The 13,192-nt window shown below is 46.7% G+C and overlaps 1 protein-coding gene across 1 annotated transcript in view; it reads right to left on the reverse strand.

Annotated features, from left to right (window-relative positions):
• The window catches only part of TTC34 (tetratricopeptide repeat domain 34), a 516,120-nt gene that overhangs the window by 431,979 nt on the left and 70,949 nt on the right, over nt 1-13,192 (reverse strand). The window lies entirely within an intron of this gene.

A 13,192-nucleotide genomic window follows, 5' to 3' on the forward strand; every position in this document is an offset into this window, starting at 1 on the left:
ATGGGTTCTTATGTTCCCGAGTCATGGTTGCCTTGGGGAGAGTCATGTGTGCATCATTTACCTGTAAACTCTCTCACAGCAGTGTTCATGTCAGCCCTCCTGTGAGTATTGGCAGGGACCTAAAGTTTTTCTGAAGAACCCGACTGCTAGGCTTGCAGAATACCAAGATTGTCTAGTTTTAACTCAACCGTATTCCTCTTTCTTCCATCACCCTACACTTCCAATCTGCAAGTTCCTTTAACCCTTATATTCTCCATTTGTCACTGTTTCAATCCATCAGTCAATCAAGGATTTGTAAAGCATGGCTAATCACGCGTAGGGTCTGAAGGCGCTGAATGTAGGCGCGCTGTCAGTCGAAGAGCCAGGTCTTAAGGTCCTTCCTGAACTGCTTCAGTGATGTGGTTTGCCTGAGCTTGAGGGGAAGTGTGTCCATGTACGGGCTGCTAGGTAGGAGAAGGATCTTTCTCCTGTTGTACTTTTCTGGATCTTGGGGACGGCTGCAAGGGAGAACTGGGAGGAATGGAGACATCTATTGGGTACGTAGAAGGTGAGGTGGTGGTTGAGGTATGCTGGTCCTATGTCGTGCAGTGCCTTGAAGGTTTGTATGTGATGCGCATCTTGACTGGGAGCCAGTGTAGGTCTCTGAGGTGAGAGGAGATTCGGCTGTGTCGGGGATGTCCAGGATGAGTCTGGCTGCTGCATTCTGGACTTGTTGTAGTCTTGATTGAAGTTTCTTCGTAATGCTGGCATAGAGTGCATTGCTGTAGTGCAGTTTGCAGGTGATGAGTGCTTGAGTGACTGTCTTCCCTGTGTCAGTGGGAATCCATTTGAAAATCTTCCGCAGGAGACAGTGGGTGTGGAAGCTTGATGAGGAGACTGCGTTTTTTTGTCGGATCATCGATAGAGTGGAGTCCTGGATGATGTCCTGGTTGCATGCATGGTCCTTGGCGCAGGGGCATTACCCAGAGCAGTGGGCCCCCAGGAGTCGTTCCAAGCAAAAGGGGTGGAGCTGATCACGAGGATCTCTGTCTTGTCGGAGTTGAGCTTGACACAGCTGGCCTCCATCCAGAGGGTAACTGCTTTCATCCCATTGTGGAAATTCCTCTTGGCTTGCGCAGAGTCCTCGGACAGGGGGAGGATCAGTTAGTTGTTGTCAGTGTAGGAGACTATGTTTAGCCCTTGTTGTTTGGTGATCATAGCGAGTGGGGCCATTTAGATGTTGAAGAGCGTTGCGCTGAGTGAGGATCCTTGGGGCACTCCACAGCAAGTGCCTTTAGGTTCTGATGTGAACAGCGGTAGTCTGACCTTCGGTGTTCTTCCAGTGAGGAAGGACCTGATCCTGTTCAGGTCTTTGTCTCGGATGCAGGTGTTGTGCAGTCTGTCACAGAGGGTGGAGTGGGAGACGGTGTGAAATGTAGCAGAGAGGTCCAAGAGGATGAGTGCAGCAGTGCCTCCATGGTCCAGTATGATGCGTATGTCATCAGTGGCTGCTAAGAGTGCGGTTTCAGTGCTGTGGTTGCTTCTGAAACCGGACTGGGAAGGATCCAGGATATGGTGTATCTCAAGGACTTCTGTGAGGTTCTGGTTGACAGCCCACTTGGATTCCGGTAGGTCTGTTGATTCCCTGCTGATTTCCTTGGGGGGTATGTTGTTAGTACAGGTTGAGAGCCCACGGTGTAGGTGGCTTGCAGCTTCATTAGCGTCTGTTGCATCCGAAGGGAGGGAGTGATTGAGAGCGTTGGTGAGCTGTGCTTCTGTGACTTTGCCCCAGCTTCTGCCATGGGGATGGGGGTGGTGTGGTGACGTGTGGTGTTCTTTGTGTAGGTAAAGTAGATGCACTTGTGGTCGGTCCAATGGTGTTTGGAGGTGTGGGATATGGTGCTGAGAAGACAGGGTAGAGAATGTATCCGGGTCTGTGGGTGGGGACGTTGATGAGTTGTTTGAGGCCGAGAGTTGTGAGGTTGTCCAGGAGGTTTGAGGTGTTGGGGTCATCCAGGGTATCAAGGTGGAAATTGAGGTCACCGAGTACGATGTAGTTAAGGTTGGCAATGTCTTCGCAGACCTTGGGTCGGCGTCCGGGTGGCCTGTAAATGAGGGTGCCATGTAGGGAGGTGTTTGAATTGGTCTGGATCTGGAAATGTAGGTGTTCGTGCATTGACTGAGATTGCTACTCAGTAGTGGTAGTCAGGCGGTGGTTGTTCTTGTAGATTATGGCAATGCCTCCTCCGGGCCGGTTGGCTCGGTCCTTGTGGATGATTTTGTAGTTGTCCGGGATGGCCGTGACGATGTCTGGGGCAGTGGTTTGGGTGATGCAAGTCTCCGTGAAGAAGGCGCTCCAGGCTGTTGAGTCAAGAAGGTCCCAAACTTCTACCACATGTTTGAGAAGGGAGCATGCGTTGATGAGTACGCACTAGAGGTGGCTGTCTGTGTTTAGTGCCGGCACATGGGGTGGTCCTTGGAGGGTGCTGGTGCTCAAAGAAAAAGGTCCATGGGTGTTCCTTTGGTCAGATGGTGGCAGGCTGAAAATCTTCCCGGGTTGAGGGTACATAGAGTGCTGGCGTCGACCGGTGGATGGGGTGAGAACCAGGGCCTGTGGCACTGGACGCGGTCCAGGCACAGACGGGCGCAAACGGTCTTGTCTTTGGTGTGCCAGCAGCGCGTCCACTTCACGCGGCTGCCATTAAGAAGGGGAGGGAAGCGGGTGGTCCGGTCAGCTGGGAGGTGGGAGGGCGGGAAAAGAACTTCACAGGGGAGAGGGGGGTGGGGCTGCAGGGGCAGTAGTGGCACGGGGAGAACACCGGAGAGTGAGGAGGCAATAGGGTAAAAGAGAATAAAAAGACAAAAATACAGAAGTAGAGGCAGATGTAATAATGCAGGAGTAAAGAGAGACAGAAGATACTTACTTGCAGATGACCACTAGGCCACCAGGGAGGAGGCGCAGGCAGGAGCCTGTGGATGGGGGAGGGCCTCGAACTGAGAGTCAGGCAGGCTTTCAGTTCAATCCAAAGGCAGAGGCAGCAGCAGGAGGAGTTGGGGAGGGCAACAGATATTGACCAGAAGGTCAGAGGAGTCACCCTCTCACAGCGCTGTTGCCGCCATTAAGAAGGGGAGGGAGGTGGGGGTCCGGTTAGCTGGGAGGTGGGAGGGTGGGAGAAGCAAGTCGCAGGGGAGGGGGTGGGCCGCAGGGACAGCAGTGGCATGGGGAGAACACTGGAGGGAGAGGAGCCAACAGGGTAAAAGAGAATAAAAGGAAAACAAAAAACACAAAGTTGTTAGACTTTTCATCCTTGGTGTGGTCTGCCTTAACTTTTTGCCTCTGTTCCCCAGGTTGTTGAAGTGAGCTGGACTCTCATTTTGCTGTTTTTGTTACTCTGGACACTTTACCACTGCTGACCAGTGCTAAAGTGCAAGTGCTCCTGTACAAAATGTGTATGTAATTGACTTATCCATGATTGGCATATTTGGTTCACTAGTAAGTCCCTAGTAAAGTGCACTAGAGGTGCCAGGGCCTGTCAATCAAATGCTACTAGTGGGCCTGCAGCACTGGTTGTGGCACCCACATAAGTAGCACTGTAAGCATGTCTCAGACCTGCCACTGCAGTGTCTGTGTGTGCAGTTTTAACTGTAAATTCGACTTGCCAAGTGTACCCACTTGCCAGGCCTAAACCACCACTTTTCTAACATGTCAGGCACCCCTACGGTAGGCCCTAGGTAGCCCCAAGGGCAGGGTGCAGTGTATGGTTAAGGTATGACATATAGTAATGTGTTTTATATGGCCTGACAGTGAAATATTGCTAAATTCGTTTTTCACTGTTGCAAGGCCTGTCCCTCTCATGGGTTAACACAGGGGCTACCTTTAAATCTGATTAAAGTGTGGATTCCCTTAGGGAGCAGATGGACATGTGGAGTTTGGAGTCTCTGAGCTCACAATTTAGAAATACATCTTTTAGTAAAGTTGATTTTAAGATTGTGTGTTTGAAAATGCCACTTTTAGAAAGTGAGCATTTTCTTGCTTATACCATCTCTGTGACTCTGCCTGTTTGTGGATTCCCTGTCTGGGTCAGTTTGACAGTTGGGCTGGATGCACCTCACACTAGACAGTGCCATAAAGGGAGCTGGGGTGTTGCCTGCATATCCTGATGAGCCATCTGTGCAAGGAGGTAAGGGGTGTGCCTGCCCTCACACAATGCAGTCTCCAACCCCCTGGTAAGTGTCTGGGGCCTGGCCTGGGCAAGGCAGGATTTCACATTCAAAAGCGACTTTACTTTGAAGTAGGCCTACTTCAAAGGAGAAATTGGTATAAGAAGGGCACCTAAAACCACCGACTTTAGAAACACTTCTGGAAACAAGAGGAACCTCTGCCTGGAGAAAAGCTGAAGAGCTGAGGAAGAAAAGCTGCCCTGCCTGTGACTGTGCTTTGTGGAGCTATCCTGCAGTTGCTGCTTCTGCCAGAGTAAGAGGGCAAAGACAGGAGTTTGTGTGCCTTCCATCTTGAGAAGAAATCTCCAAGGGCTTGATTTAGAGCTTGCCTCCTGTTGTTTGAAGTCTCAGGGACAGCAAAGAATTCTCTCTGCCAGCACCTAGAGTCTCTGGAGAGACTCCTACTCTGCCCTGTGGGCCCATCCAGTTCCTGGGACCCTGAAAGGAGAAGATGGCAGTCTAAGAGGAAGAATCTACGCACAGAGCGCCGTGTGGGGAAAAGATTGACGCAACTCCGATCTACAGCTGAAGACACAACGCACCACCGGCACCGTGGCTGAGAATCGACGCTCGCCGGAAACACAACCGAAGAATTGATGCACGGAGCAGGAGAAATGATGCACAGCATCGCTGACGGAGGCTGGGAGATCGCAACCCGCACTGCGTGGTTTTTGGATCATTGTGCGGCTGGATTTTTGAGCAAACCATTGTTGTGTGTGCAAAAACAACGCAAAGCCTGCCTGGACCCGTGTGCGGACCGAATCGACGCATCGCTCTCCTGCGGAGAGAAGAACCGATGCACGCCGACTCGACAGAAGGGGGAAACAACGCAAGGTCTCGCTCATGAGTTATATCGAAGCATCGCAAGCCCTTTTTTAAAGCACACCCACCCGGGCAGGGTTATTTTTGATGTGCACCAGGTACATTTTCACGCTAGCAGCACTAGCGTGTGTTTAAAACTACTTAAAGACTCTTTTTGATTTTTAATTGATAACTTGACTTGTGTATTGTGTTTTTTTGTCGTTTTGGTCTTGTTTTGGTTAGATAAATATTTCCTATTTTTCTAATCCTGTGTTGTGTCATTTTGTAGTGTTTTCATTAAGTTACTGTGTGTGTTTTGGTACAAATACTTTACACCTAGCACTCTGAAGTTAAGCCTACTGCTCTGCCAAGCTACCAAGGGGGTAAGCAGGGGTTAGCTCAGGGTGATTCTCTTTTACCCTGACTAGAGTAAGGGTCCTTGCTTGAACCTGACTGTCAACCAAAGACCCCATTTCTAACAGAAGTAAAAACAGAAGTAGAGGTAGAAGTAAAATGCAGGAGTAAAGAGAGACAGAAGATACTTGCAAGTGGCCACTAGGCCACAGCGGACGAGGCGCAGGCAGGAGCCTGTGGGTGCGGGAGGGCCTTGAACTGAGAGTCAGGCAGGCTCTCAGTTCGATGCAAAGGCAGAGGCAGCAGAAGGAGCTGGGGAGGGCAACAGACGCTGACCAGGAGGCCACTGTTTTCAATCTTTCTTTTTACATAAACTAAGCACTGCTACTATGAAATGTTTGCAAATAAGGTAACTCTGTCAATCCCTACTTTGGGGGTTATTCCAACTTTGGAGGAAGTGGTAATCCGTCCCAAAAGTGACGGTAAAGTGATGGATATACCACCAGCCGTATTACGAGTCCATTATATCCTATGGAACTCGTAATACGGCTGGTGGTAAATCCGTCACATTTAGGACGGATTACCACCTCCTCCAAAGTTGGAATAACCCCCTTTATGTCTAACATTTAGCCTCACACCTGAGTACATTCCAACACTTCTGGGTATTTCTTTTGGTTTGGAAAACTACCTCTGCAGCATTTACCCTTGAGAACATACTGCTGCATACCCTTCCAATTTGCCTCTGCACATGTTGGTAACATTGAGTCTGTGCCATGTATCACAATGCGAGGTTGTAGGTCAAAATATCGACCTTTAGAAAAATAGACCACAAAGTAACAATGTGTTCATTAGTATCAAGGTAAGCACATGTAGAAATGAATAGATTTACCATCCTAATTTCACATCTATCTAACTTGATGAAATTGTGGAAGTCGATACCTGCAGTTGATATTGTTCATAGGTGTAGCTAGCACTAGTTCAGCAGGTGCAGTGTCAGGATGTGGTGCCTGGTTCATTGCACCGCAAATAGTGCTGTCTTTTACTATCCAGCAAGAGTGTTCAGGGTCGTTTCTCTTGCTTGCATCAGGAACCATGGCTACCTAGCCATGCAAATGATGATGTTGCAGCTCGACATTTTGGAGTAAATATTCTTGAACTACACCCAGTGCACATCCACCTTTGCGGCCAAGACGTTAAGTTATTTGGGGTAAATGTGTGTCTGTGTTGTCCCTCCGAATGTGGTGTGAATTTGGGGGTGGTGGTATTATCATATCCATGTATACCTAGGTTGTTGTGCCTTTTGGGAACGGAGATGAAGCATGCGTGTCAAATTAAGTATTTGTAGGTGTGGTTTGTTTAATGCTAGAGGTTCCATCATTACAGCTCCGGACAACAACTTCTGCAGAGCAGTGCTTTGCTCCAAAGTACAGCCGAAGCACTCCGATTTGTGTGATGCCCAATTAGTCATTCCCGACTTTATGCCATGTGTACGTATAGCCAGTAAAATGCACCACTGAGAACTTGCTTGTTAAAGTATTTTATGATGCCAATAATATTTTTCTGCCAGAAATGTGATGGGATAAAGTTGTCTGCAACCTGTTATATTTCTGTCATTTGAACGATGGCAGAATTGATTGCCACGGTCTCACTATACCACAGAGTTTTTTCCATGAAAGGGTGGATTTAATTGATTTACATACCACGGGCATAGCTACTCAATGCCATTTCGGACCCCCCCCCCTACACTGGGACAGAGAAGTCATGATGTCAGGGGGCCATTTCTTTGCACCAGCCGTGTTTGTTTATGGGCTGATTTTTTTTCCTATCAACCACATTCTAGAATGTGTATCATCAGTCCAAATTATCCGGGTCTAGTACCAGGGAACCACATATCATACATCACGTTTATTGGTAGACTGCTGATGTGCCCCCGCACAGCATATCATCTCCATCTGGATCTTTCTCACCCAGTAAAAATCCTATTAACTCCTATGTGCTGGCACCACTCTGAAAGGGGGCAGTGAAGCAACTCCTATTCCGGACCCTCCAGGATTTCGTGATTCACTAAATAATCACGAAATCGGATAAAGAGCGCGATGAACGCAATATTTACCATTTTGGCCTCAAAAAAGGTCTCCCTGGAGACAGGAAAAAATTGTGACTTCTTATTGGCTGTAGCACACACGTCACTATGTGTGCCATATAGCTGTAATAGCTGCTGACCCCTGAGTGTGTTTATTCAGTACATCTACTGGTGGCCTCTCAGAATCATGGAAGAAAGTCACATCCCATATTTTCTTGCCACGGATCTGGAAACTCCTAACAATTAACCTATTATTTTTGTTTTCATGTAAATAAATTATCTCAATTCCATAACGCCAATTACGATATCCAAGCATTAATTTTATTCCACAATTGTCCTTTTAATTCTGTTGCTAAATGAGAGATAGTTGTTGTGGTTGTATCCAGATTAGTAGAGTTTATAGCGATGTCACTTGCACATAAAGTGAAGTTTGACAACCAATGATTATGTATGAATGGGAAACTACAATAAGCCTTGTAATTGAAGAATATTCCTCAGCAGTTAGCTAACGTCACACAGTATCCTCAAGAAACTGCTTCTAAATTAATTTGTGGCAAGATTAGTACATTTTATGAAAAAAAAATCTTTCGATTTATTATTTGTGAAACAGAGCTCAGTCAGTCCCTGGATAGACGCGAGGAACGTCTTCTTTAGAACCCTCATTGAAAGTGTCATCTAGTTGCAAATTAACTAAGAAGGAAAATATACCGCACAATGCTTCCCGAAAAATAGTTCTGTCTCGTTTTGATTCTCTATTTTTCCCCTTCGCTGTCATTCCTTTTGTTTTGTTTTTAAGCTAAAGAAGGAGACATCGCTGTAGTCTAGTAAAAGTGAGGTTTAGGAAGTACCAGTAGCCGAGGGTTCGAGCCATGCCAGAAGCATTCACTTTGCTGTGGTCAGAAGCACGTGTGTTATCAGGGCCACACACGCATACTAATAATCCCCATGACATCACTCCATTGTACCATGCACACATTCCTACCTTACCAAATGTCTCCAAACTCACAAAAGGGAATGGGATATCAGCCTTAATCCTTTTATTTAAGATAGCACGTGCCAGCCTAGAACGCTGAATGTAAAGCAATTGTGTACCAATGTCTGCCCTCCTCGGTAGCCAGCTCAGCTGTGCCAGCTAAATATGCATTGCCAAAGGTAATAGGTATCGCCTTTACAAATACATACTTATAGGCCTTGCCAGTGCTTTGTTGCCAATAGTAATCAGTCCAGGGGCGTAGCTTGGTCAGGAAGACTGAGTTTTCTTTTATTTACTGTTCCGAGACAGCATGCTCCTACCTCGGAGAAGTAAATTAAAAAGAAATTGAATAAAATGGGTGCGGAAGTGGGGAGTAGCCTAGTACTAAATTGCATCTGCCAGGCCATCCTGTAACATTAAAACAATACATTTATAAAACAGGACTGGGAGGAGAACAACAGATGATGATCAAGTACTACAGCTGATGAGCGGTGGAGGTGGTGAGCAGAGAGGAGCGGGGGAAGAACAGATTGGGCATTTATTAAAAAGAAGCTGATCATGATGCGAAGGGACCCCAAACACACAGGGCTTAGAGACCAACAATGGAGCAGTATGCGCTTAGCAGAGGCGGTTAATCATTAATTAAACATGCGCATATCACAGGATGCCCTTCAGTATGGGAAGAATGCCACATTGGGTAAGCTTACCTTGTTTACTGAGCTCAGTCATTCAGGAATTTAAATACTTCCTGTAACTCCCCATTGCGCCAGTACAGACACCCTTGAAACAACATCTGCTGCTAAATCCCTGGGAGACAATTTAGCTAGGGGTGCCCTACACACAGTCAATATTATTAGATGTGCTGCTTGCTTTAAGCCTAGAAAAGTTTGGCAAGGACGTATTTTTTGGACTCATAGCTCATACATACACAATACCACCCAGCTGATGCCTATTTTAAGGTGGCATACTCTGCTAAAATGGTTTCGATTGATTTAAGAATGAAAAGGAATGATTACAAGTAAAATAAAGTGCCAAAATATTGTAACAAATATTTCATTTATTGTGCCGCAAAATATTTATTTTTGAGCCACAAATTTGCAAATCTATGCCACAATATCCTGGGGGGTCTGCCTATGGGTCAGGGTTAGCAAAACACTCTGACAAACAATGAAAGATGCATACTCTGGCATTAAAAACCCCTTGGGTGCCGTGGACGTAACGGTTACGTCCTCAGCAGCACCACTCGAGTGGCGAGGACGTGACTGTTACGTCCTGAACCTGCCCTTGAGGAAGTGATAGCGCTCCCCCCGAGGGCCTCCCACTGCCCTACCCTGGGCAGGGATGGACGGGGAATCACTTCCCATCCACCCGACCGCTCTCCTTCCCCCGAGTGACGCCTGATGACATCAGCGCAGAATCGCACACTGACCTCATCAGAGGTCACCCCCATCGTGCTGGAAGCTCAGCTTCCAGCGCGCTTGGAAAAGAAATGCTTGCATTTCTCTTCCGATCGGGGTTTGGTGGCAGGCAGAGAGACATGAAAGGAAAGGCCTTTCCTTTCATGTCTTTCTGAGCATTCCTGCAGCCCTGCAGGAATGCTCACTAGACACCAGGGATAGTGTTTACAATATGTAAACAATTGGGCAAGGGCCGCTCCCCAAGGGGGTCATTTTTTTATTAGGCCTTTTCTGACCCCCTTTCGGCAGATCGGCTTATTTTAATTTGGGGGCAGAAGCCACTAGGCACCAGGGATCGTTTTATTTTTTATTTTTTACACATGGGGAGCGACCCCTTAGGCAAGGGTTGCTCCTCTGGGGGGCAAACTGTTTTTAGGCCATTTTTGCCAGCCTATTTTTTTTAGGCAATCTGCCCCCAAGGGGGCAGAAACCACTAGGCACCAGGGATTTTTATTTGTGTATTTTTTACAGATGGGGACCGACCCTTTAGGCAAAGGTCACTCCTCTGGGGGTGAAATTTATTTTAGGCCATTTCTACCCCCCGTGGGGGCAGAGACCACTTAGGCACCAGGAATTTGTGTTTGTGTTTTGTTTGGGGAGGCAGCCCCTTGGGCAAGTGTCGCTTCCCATGGGGGCACATTACTGTTGGCCATTTCTGCCCCCCTTGTGGGCAGATCGGTCTGTATTTGTAAGGGCCATCTGGCCCAAGGGGGCAGAAAGCCCACTAGAGACCCGGGAAGATTTATTTATTTTTTAAAAGAGGGTGAGGGTATGGCCATACACCCACCCCAAATAAATGGAGGTAAACTTGTTCTGGCCATCGGTGAGCAGATGGGGCAATTACCCCTGATCCACTCCCCGGGGGGAGGGCAGAAAGCCTACTAGATGCCAAGGAATAAAAAAAAAAAATAGGGGGCTGGTGGCTACCAACCACTTTGGGCATGGTTATGCTCCCACCCCAACTGAAGGGGGTAACAGTCTTTCAGCTCTCCACCAGCACACTAAAATATCCTATCCCAACAGCAAGCAAGAGGACATTTGATTATTTTGGGATTTTGGTTTTACATTTAGGCCATGGGAGCTTAGCTAACTGTCAAAATCGTCCCACTTGGAATGGTGAGGGCTGCACTTTTTGGACTTTGGGATGCAGACATGTAGAAAAATCTACGAGACCTGGACACATCTGAAAACTAAACAACTGGGTGAGTCCAGGGCGGTGTGCTTCACATGCACCTGCACCATTTTCTTACCCACAATGCCCTGCAAACCTCTAAGTTTGCTTGAAATCACACATTTTCCCCACATTTTGGTGATGGGACTTTCCAGAATTTGCAGGAATCCATATAATTCCTACCACCCAGCATTGTCGCATCTATAGCAATAAAAATTCTGCCCCACTTGTCAGCCTAAAAACTTATTTTTTCAAATTGCCCTTTTGGACCCGCTTTGGTTCTCCCACAATTTTGACGTGTTTTTGGCTCTTCCCTGTCACAGGCACTTGGCCCACCTACACAAGTGAGGTATCATTTTTATTGGGAGACTGAGGGGAATGTTGGGTGGTAGGAAATTTGTGCCATTGCAGTGATCCCACACAGAAATGTGGGGAAAATTTGATTTTGTAGCTAAATGTGAGGTTTGCTGAGGATTTTGGGTAAGAAAACACTGGGGGGTCCACGCAAGTCACACCTCCCTGGACTCCCCCAGCTGTCTAGTTTTCAGAAATGTCTGGGTTTGGTAGGTTTCCCTAGATGGCTGCTGAGCCCCGGTCCAAAAACACAGGTGCCCCCGCAAAAACAGGGTGTTTTGTATTTGATACTTGTGATGTGTCCACGTAGTGTTTTGAGGCATTTCCTGTTGCAGGAAGTAGGCCTACCCACACGGGTGAGGTACCATTTTTATTGAGAGACCTGGGGGAATGCTGGGTGGAAGGAAGTTTGGGGCTCCTCTCACATTCCAGAACTTTCTATCACCTAAATGTGAGGAAAAAAAAGTGTTTTTTTGCCAAATTTTGAGGTTTGCAAAGGATTCTGGTTAACAGAACCTGGTGAGAGCCCCACAAGTCACTCCATTCTGAATTCCCCTAAGTGTCTAGTTTTCACAAATGTATAGGTTTGGTAGGTTTCACTAGGTACCCGCTGAGCTAGAGGCCAAAATCCACAGCTAGTCACTTTCCATAAAACACATCAGATTTCAATGTAAAAATGTGATGTGTCCATGTTGCATTTCCTGTCCTGAGCATTAGGCCTACCCAAACAAGTGAGGTACTATGTTTATCGGGAGACGTGGGGGAATACAGAATAGCAGAACAAGTGTTATTTCCCCTTGTCTTTCTCTACATTTTTACCTTCCAAATGTAAGATAGTGTGTAAAAAAGATGTCTATTTGAGAAATCCCCTGTAAATCACATGCTAGTATGGGGACCCCGGAATTCAGAGATGTGCTAATAACCTTCTCAACACCTTGTCATGTGCCTATTTTGGAAATACAAAGGTTTCCTTGATACCTATTTTTCACTCTTTATATTTCACCAAATGAATTGCTGTATACCCGGTATACAATGAAAACCCATTGCAAAGTGAAGCTCCTTTATTGGCTCTGGGTACCTAGGGTTCGTGATGACCCTACAAGCCCTATATATCCCTGCAACCAGAAGAGTCCAGTGGATGTAACGGTATATTGCTTTCAAATATTTGCCACAGCTGGAAAAGTTATAGAAGAAAACATAGCTGCTACTTTCTGTAGGAAAACCTTGAAGGATCTACACAAATGACCCCTTGCTGAATACAGAATGTTGTCTACTTTTCAGAAATGTTTAGCTGTCCCGGATCCAGCATTAGTTTCACACACATTTCTGTCACTAACTGGAAGGAGGCTGAAAGCACAAAAAATAGTAAAAATGGGGTATGTCCAGGTAAAATGCCAAAATTCTGTTGAAAAATGTGGTTTTCTGATTCAAATCTGCCTGCTCCTGAAAGCTGGGAAGATGGTGATTTTATCACCGCAAACCCTTTCTTGATGCCATTTTCAGGGAAAAAACCACAAGCTTTCTTTTGCAGCCCTTTTCCCCATTTTGTTTTTAAAAAAACTCGAAAATAGCTGTATTTCGACTAATTTCTTGGTCTCCTCCAGGCAAACCCACAAACTCTGGGTACCTCTAGAATCCCAAGGACGTTGGAAAAAAGGACGCAAATTTGGCATGGATAGCTTAAGTGGACAAGAAGTTATGAGGGCCTAAGTGCAAACTACCCCAACCAGCCAAAAAAAGGCTTGGCACCTGAGGGGAAAAAGCCTGACAATGAAGGGGTCAAAGAAGTATAATGGGAA

The sequence above is a fragment of the Pleurodeles waltl genome, chromosome 6, assembly GCF_031143425.1.
Source record: "Pleurodeles waltl isolate 20211129_DDA chromosome 6, aPleWal1.hap1.20221129, whole genome shotgun sequence".
Taxonomy (NCBI): domain Eukaryota; kingdom Metazoa; phylum Chordata; class Amphibia; order Caudata; family Salamandridae; genus Pleurodeles; species Pleurodeles waltl.